Below are 8,516 nucleotides of genomic sequence, written 5' to 3'. Positions count from 1 at the left end.
GGTTTCTATAGGGTTTTAGACTGGTACCCTTGAGTGGACAACTCAAGGGGGAAGGCACGAAACTGTCGACTGCACCACTGATCGAATAGTTTTACCGCAAATAAGCCTTTCCGAATTTAGAGGGTAATGATATAAAAAGAGCATAACCACTCATCATGTGTTTGGCATGAGTGGAGTATAATGTTGAGCATGATTATTCAATAATTAAAAGCATGTTGACATATATTTGCACGTTAAGAAAGCGATAAATATAGCAGTTTTACAATTTAAAGCAGCAGTAAAGGAAGGAAACAAGAAATATATATCAGTTTTGCTTTTGAAGAAGAAATTAAACGCTTAAAGGAATTAAACAAATAATTGCACATAGGGAGGGGTACAAATTCACAAAAATGGTATGAAATGGTAAAAGCTTAAATATCCCCAGCAGAGTCGCCATGCTGTCGCGCCCCCTTTTTTTCCTCGTGGAATCGGGTTCATGACATTTTGGTTGGGACAACTCTTTCCTTTTGGGAAAGGGGTTTGCATTTTTGAAGAGTCGTCACCTAATGATTTAAGGTGCTTTAGGACACCTACAGGGTTCATCTATAACTACGTTTAGTAACCAGAGATAGGGTAAGGGCTTGAAATTATCATAAGGGGAAGGTGTTAGGCACCCCTTAGGATCCACTAGTGTGGTTCCTAGCCAAACAGTTTTTGTAAATTTGTACAATTAGCAAATAAACAAGTAGGGCTCAAATAATAGGCGATTTAAGTTTAAATACACAGGTGTAAGAAAACAAATAATGAAAAATACTAGATTTTTGAAAAATATTACAATCTAAGCATATTCGTGAATGTAAAGAGGGGTGTCCTGGGTTTGTTTATAATATGGATCACATTAATGCAATACCCGGTATGACACTGCTCAGAGAGGGGCTACACGTGATATTAACACACCGGCCATCATGTCCATAACTACCCTTTCCCGTCCCATGAGGGTAATTAAAGCGAAGGTTGGTCTCGACCCCTATTGCATGCTGCTACCCGTCACTTCCTATCAGTCCCGGAGGAATTTAGGACTCCTATCCTATAAAAAGGAGGTTCTATGAAGACCCTCAAGTTTAAAGGCAAAATAATAAGGCGAAAAATAAGAACATATAAGACTGCATTTAGGGGGGAAAACACAAAAACAGATAGAAGGCTCGGATACACCTCCGCAAGTAATTCACACAGACAACACGAATCATGCACATGTAAGGTCCGTATTTGAACTCAGAATTCTAAAGCACGGTATCTAAGTGATAACAGCAGAACTAGATCTATTACATGACTCAGAAAAGAAGTCCAAATCAGGCTTGCTTACTGATTTTAACATGCTAACAGTTAAACAAAGGCAGTTCTTGTTTTTATTTAAACTATGACCTAAGGCTTGCCTAGGCATAAAGTAATATGCAGTAGTTATTCAGAGTTATTAAAATAGTATGGAGATTGTTTTTCCTAAAACATAATGTTCTAATATTTCAAAGACATGCAAGGATTATTACCAGTTTGTTTAAAGCAGGATGAGACTGTTGATACTCCTTTTGATGCATCAGTAGTTAACTAAGTGTAGCTGAATGAGGATGAACGAGAACCTAATCATGTTATCTAATGATTTATATGCAGGATTCCTAAAGCGGGATTTCTAAATGCACAACATGATTGCAAAATTTCTTAAGAGCAGGATTTCTAAATGATATTTCAGAACATGTTTACGTGGGCGGAATCACATAATAGCAGCTTATTTTATTGTTATTATCTACCCTATAGACAGGATTTCTAAGTGTGGATGAGATGCTGAAAACAGTACATATAAATCCTAAATAGCATGATATCTAATGAATGGCATGCTTGGCATGTTGTACCTAAACATGGCTGCTATTGCACATGGAGAAAAGTAAACTTATGAACATGATTTCTACCCTAGATTATACTGCAGCATACATATTACCTACCTTTTTTCAATATCCAACCTGTCGCGCCCTCTTTTTCTATCGAAATCGGGTTTATGACATTTGGTTGGGACAACTTGTTCCCTTTGCGAACTAGGTTTTCCATTTGAAGAGTTGCCACCTAATTATTTAAGGTGCATTAGGACACCAATATGGTTCAATTCTAAGTTCGATTGAATAACCAGAGATAGGGTAAGTGCTTGAAATTATCCTAATGGGAAAGTGTTAGGCACCCTTTAGGATCCACTAGTGTGGTTCTCGGCCAGACAGTTTATTGTGAATTTGTGCAATTAACAAGTAAACAGATAAGGCTCACATAAGAGGGGATTTAGATTAAACACATAAGAGAAGGGATAACTAAAAGAAGAGTTTTGGAAAGAAGTTTGCAAATAAAAGGGAAGGGGTCCTAGGTTTATATTTAATATGGTTCATATCAATGTGATACCCGGTATGACACTCCTCAAAAGAGGGGATACACGTGGTATTAGAACACCAGTCATCATATTCATATATACCTTCCCACCCCGTTAAGGTATTTAAAGCACGGATTGGTCTCGATCACTATTGCATGTTATTACCCATCCCATCCCTATCAGTCCCAGAGGAGCTTAGGACTACTATTTCCTAAAGTGGGGGGATATTAGGATGATTTTGGTTTCAAAAGGTAAAAATCTAAAGCGATATACAAAACACATATACTGCATGTTGGGGGAAGTATATAAACAGATAAAGGCCCGTGTACACCTCCTCAAACGAAAACAGATAAATAGCATGACTTGCACATACTTTTAGGTCTGATTAAAATACAAAAGACGAGGGGAGTTTGATCATTGAGGAAGATCAGTTTATTACATAACTCAGATAAGAAGCCCGAGTCAGGCCTGCCTGCTGGTTTTAGCAATTAATAAAAAGCGGATTCAATTTTATGGTTATTACTGTAAGGCTTGCCTAAGTGTTAGATGAGGTCCTATAGACATGATATCTAATTGATTCAGAATGTGGTGAAACAGCAATAACTCAAAACGAATTGTTTGAAATCCTATAGGCATGCTTGCTAAACCTCGTTAAATAAGGGAATTAGGTTATTTAAAACCGGTTCAGAATAGACTGAATTAAATTAGACTAACTCCAGATTCTGTAGGCGATGGTATCTAATGTTGCTGATTTTAATCCCTATGGGCATGATATCTAACATTGAATGATTTCAACATTATGAACATGATACTTAACCTATAGTCGTTTAGAACCTAAAGCATGATATCTAAGTGGCATGCAAAATTTTAAATAAGTACTATAGGCAGGTTATCTAGATGTGTGATTGATCATGAAGAAATTAAGATAAACACTATAGACATGGTGTCTAAAATGCAGAATTGAACACGCAGAAAAATAACAGTCCTATAGGCATGCTTTCTACCCTTGAGCATACATGATTTCCCAACCCTTTTTACTAGCCAGTCCCAAGTGTTTATTACAAATTATTACAGACGATAAATAATGAAATACATCATAAATGTTTAAAGAAAAGTTACAACTAGAGGAAGCCTGACTCTTGACTTCCTCTTTGAGTTATGGAATAAACCACCTCAAATGCCATTGATTCAAATCCTTTCTAAGACTTGAGTGTGTCAAAGTTCCCTAAGGGTCTCAATAGGACCTCGGGTAGTGCTCACACCCAAGTTACATAAACAAAATAGAAATGAGTGCAGTGTGGAAGTGCCAGCCCTTATGTGTCCAAGTTCAGATGGAGCTCATGGGTCCCAAGGCAAGGCTCGCACAATGGGGGGGGGAAGAAAATAATTTCTAAGAAGATAGTGAAAGTGCAGGAACAGAGTTTCAAAACTGAAGGGACAAAGGAGAGGGTAAGGGGTGATATGGAGACAGTAATCAATAACACATAGAATTAATAACTTCATACAAATGGGGGTCCAGGGCTGGGAATCCATTGCAAGGAGCCCATGCTCTTAGGCATGGATCAGTTTTGGGCATGTACAACAATAGAAGGTGCTGACATGCTTATAAAACAATCAGAAAACGCAACATCTGGAGGAAACATGAAGGTTATGATCCCAGGGGAATCAGGTTTGGGTCATGCACAACAATGTCCAATGATATCATACCCCAAACCAACCACAAGTATTAAACACATTGGGGTGGGAATTTAGAATTCACAAGTCATGATAAGTAATGGCAAAAACATTAACTCAGAATCAGGAAAGGATAGATTACAACATGCTTAATAATGGAACTTGGTTAAATGCAAATAGGAGACAAAGAAGAATGCAAGAAACAGTAGAGAAGCATGTTGTTGTTGATACAAAAGCTAAATTAGAACATACCAGTAAAGATGTAAATGCAGGAAAAATAAGCAAACTTTCCACAGCCTAGCCTTGGTGTTCAGCCGGCTAGGTAAGGCAGCAATACAAGTAGCAACAGAGAAAGAGAGAGATTTTAGTGGAGTGTGTGTCTTAACCCAAGTGTTTTATGCCTTGTGTTCGTGTGTTTGAAAGAAAGGAAGTACATGGTATTTATAGCTTTCTGAAAACGAGTAAAAAAGAAGTAATAAGCTACTAACATGGAAACAATCAAAATTCAGAACCAATTATACAAGTGATTGCCTTTAATTAAGGGATCACTTGCTTAACGGGTAGTGACAGGTCCAAAATAAGGAAAGAAATCAATTTGTAAGCAGACTGATAGTTTCCATAAAAGTAGTAGTAAAACAATCGAGTAAGTAATTATGTCTAAGTACAGGAATATACTTATTTTGGAAAGGATTCAGTAAGGCAAAACAGGAAAAGAAATCAATTAACCTTAACAAACGAGTGAAATCGGAATTTCATAAAGGAAAAGTTTGAAATTAGTCACAAGTTTGAAGATCAATCAAAGAAGGAAACTCAGCATATAAATAGAGTGCACAAACACTATAAACGCAAAGCCAAGCTTATTGGCAAAAGGGAATAGCATGCAATAGTAGCCCAAAATTCAGTAGATAGCAGCATTCAAAGCATGATAGTCCAGTAGGTCAAGTCATATTGAATCAGTAGTGAAGAAAACATAGAATATCAAAAGAATGCGAAGATCTCACAGTAGCAGGTGAGGAAAACCCTTTTTGAAAAAATTAGGGTTTCGAGCATAATCGAGTTTTAGAGATGATAGAAACCCAGAATCAGAAGAATCACACAAAGGAATAAAAGAACTTCAAATCGAGTCACGTACTTGAACGAACAGTCTCAGGCCCAAAGCCATAGTGTTTTCAACAATAGTATAGTTTTAAAAGAGGATAAACAAACAAATCAGACGAAACCTCAAGCAAACAAGCATTCATCTAATAAACAGTCAAAAGAAATTAGGGATTTTAACATGCAAACTCAAGTAGAAGAACGATATGAGCAAACATAGAAAAACATGTCAAAAATCAAAGAAAAGTTTTGAAATAACTTAACAAGAGCCCTAATCGGAAAAACATATGGAGTTCTAAAAGCAATGTTTTAAAATAAACTTTGAGAAAAGTGCCTAGAAGTTCAAAGCAAACATAGATCTGAAGCAAATCTGAAAGAAATCGAAAGAACCTTAGAGATTAGGGTTTTAGAAGAACCCCAAGTGATGAGAAAGGCCTGGAAAGCCATCGATCTAAGCAGGAGAGTCAAAGGCTTGACTCGAATGGCCAGGGTTGGCCGGAGAAATGTCAGAGACGACCGGAGAACAGTCATCGAGCAAAGACTGGACCAAGCCCCTTCAGGATCTGGTCATGAGACCTTAGAAACGAACACGTAGAAGCCATGAGAGGTCGATACAGGTCTCCGATGACCTTGGAATGCCATGGATTATGGCAGATTAGGGTGGCGGTGACTAGGATTTGAGGGTGTTGTAGATATTATTTGAGAGAGGAGGGGGATTCACAAGCGGCGCATGGTGGAAAATGGTAGGGTTTAGGGGGTCGTTTAGGATTAATTACGGTAAGGGGGTCTGGTGGCCGTTGATCATTTTGACCAACGGCCTAGATTGAACGGGTAAGTGGGGTGGTTTAATGGGATAGGGTTTGGGTTATTTCAGATTTTAATTGGGTCGGGGTAATTGGGCTTCAAATTGGGTTCAATTGGGGTTCAAAATCAGGCTAGAATTGAAATAAAATGGGGCTAACATTTAAATAGCTAGTTTTTCCTATTTGATTTATAAAACAAATAATAAAATAATTTCTATAAATAAATTAAAGGTAATAAAATGATTTATAGTACATAATTATCAAATTAAAAATACTAGACTTAATTTTTATAGATATAAACGCAATTAAATCTAAAAGAGGCTAATATTGCAATTATATGCAATTTAGCTTTAAAAATACTAAATCAATTTATAAAAATATGCAAAAATATCTTAGCTATATTTTCTATGAAAATCCAATAAATGAATCACCAAAATGAAAACTTTGGGAATTATTATTGTGTTTTTATGAATAAAATAGGGGAATAAATTGGTTAAAAAGAATCTTTTAAAAATTAGGAAAATGATAAAACATTGAACATACTTATACATACATACATATGCTATTTGAAAGTATTTTGCATATTAAAAATATATAAGAAAAAATTGGGTATCAGTAGCTGCCCCTCTTTACCCAGAAAGGATGAAAGAGTTGTCGGGTAAAGATATGATGGTTAATTTTGACCAAGCGAAACTGTTCAAAGAGGTTTAGGCCGCAGAAACTTTCAAGAACGGTCGCAATATCCAGGGAGGGGTGAATGGTTAAGGTTCGACATGGCTGCGGTAACTGGAGCGGGATTGCTCCTGCCGAGATGGTCGTTGCTTGTCGGTTTACCTGCAAATAAGAAATACACGCGTATATTGTGCGTAAATTTAAACATGATGCAATTTTCCGTTGGATCATGAAGATTGTATTTGGATGGTTAGAATGACGTCCTTAGACCATGATGTCCTGGGCCATGAGGCGTATAATAAAGGATTCGCAGGCCATGAAATAATGCTCTCGAGCTATGAGGATGACGCCTCCGAACCATGATGCCTTTGAATAATGATATGCAAAATATTAAAAGGGGTCCTTAGGCCATGACATGGTGTTCTCGAGCTATGAAAATGGTGCCTCCGAACGATGATGCCTTTGGACAATTTGGTGATCTTTCAGCGCATGAGGTGCAGTAGGTGGTCATCTTTCAGCCATGCAAGTGTAGATGAAGTGGCGATCTTTCAGCCATGCAAATGTAGATAAAGTGGAGATCTTTTAGCCATGCAAATGTAGATGAAGTGGTGATCTTTCAACCATGCAATGCAGTAGGTGGCGATCTTTCATCCATGTAAATGTAGATGAGGTGGCGATATTTCAGCCATGCAAATATAGATGAGGTGGCGATCTTTCAGCCATGTAACGCAAAAGGAGGCGATCTTTATGCCATGTAAACGTAGATGAGGCGATCTTTCAGCCATGCAGATGCAGTAAGTGGCAATTTTTCAGCCATGCAGATGCAGTAGGTGGCGATCTTTCAGCCATGCAGATGCAGTAGGTGGCGATCTTTCAACCATGCAAATGCAGTAGGTGGCGATCTTTCAGCCATGCAAATGCAGTAGGTAGCGATCTTTCAGCCATGCAAATGCAGTAGGTGGCGATCTTTCAGCCATGCAGATGTAGTAGGTGGCGATCTTTCAGCCATGCAAATGTAGATAGAGGTAGAGCTTAACCTCGGAAGGTAGAATGGTAGCCTTATACAATGCAGAAAATGTAGATAGAGATAGTGTTTAGTCTCGGAAGGCAGAATAGTACCCTTATGCAATGCAGAGATGCAGATGGAGACAATGTTTAGTCTCGGAAGGCAGAATGGTAGCCTTATGCAAGAAATAAAGTGGCAAACGGTAACAGAGCTTCTTAGATGATAGTGATTGTGATATTGTGACTGCACAGAACGTCACCAGTGTGTATGGATGGCAAATGTGAGTAAGTGCGACAGTTCTGAGAGTTATATTCTTGAACGACGTTTGTCTCGTGGGTGTATAGTACATCTGATGTTTTCGTAATCCAAGTGCCTGTGTGCAAAGAAAAATCATGAGATTTGTAAAGGGGGAAGGTTAGTTCATATCCCCGCTGGCTTTGCTTGATCTGCTTGGCTTTGATCTAGTGATACGGTTTGCATTATTGGGGTAGCGTTGCTAAACAAGGCAATTTCAGTAATAAACATGCATGATTTCGTAAAAAATATGTCATAAGTATATATAATTAAAAAAACAATTTTTAGATGAATCGACGACTGTGACATTGTTCAAGACGTTACAACCTCTCTTGCTACGAAATTTTGAGGGTCCTCCTCAAAATTCTACCCTAGTTTAATGGGTTGATGTTTATGACCGTTGCTTGCGATGATTGGCTGAAGTTACTTCGGAATTTTGAGGGTCATCCTCAAAATTCTGCCCAAGTTTCCAATTGCGGGGGGAAATGAAGATTTTATTGAATTATGACCGAACCCATAGGGATGCCTACGTATACCCTCTTAAACGGGAATCAGGTCAGGTGTAGTTCAATTTACATCATATAGGAAA

This window comes from Nicotiana sylvestris, chromosome 6, assembly GCF_000393655.2.
Source record: "Nicotiana sylvestris chromosome 6, ASM39365v2, whole genome shotgun sequence".
NCBI classification, from domain to species: Eukaryota; Viridiplantae; Streptophyta; class Magnoliopsida; order Solanales; family Solanaceae; genus Nicotiana; species Nicotiana sylvestris.
This window is presented reverse-complemented; position numbering follows the sequence as displayed.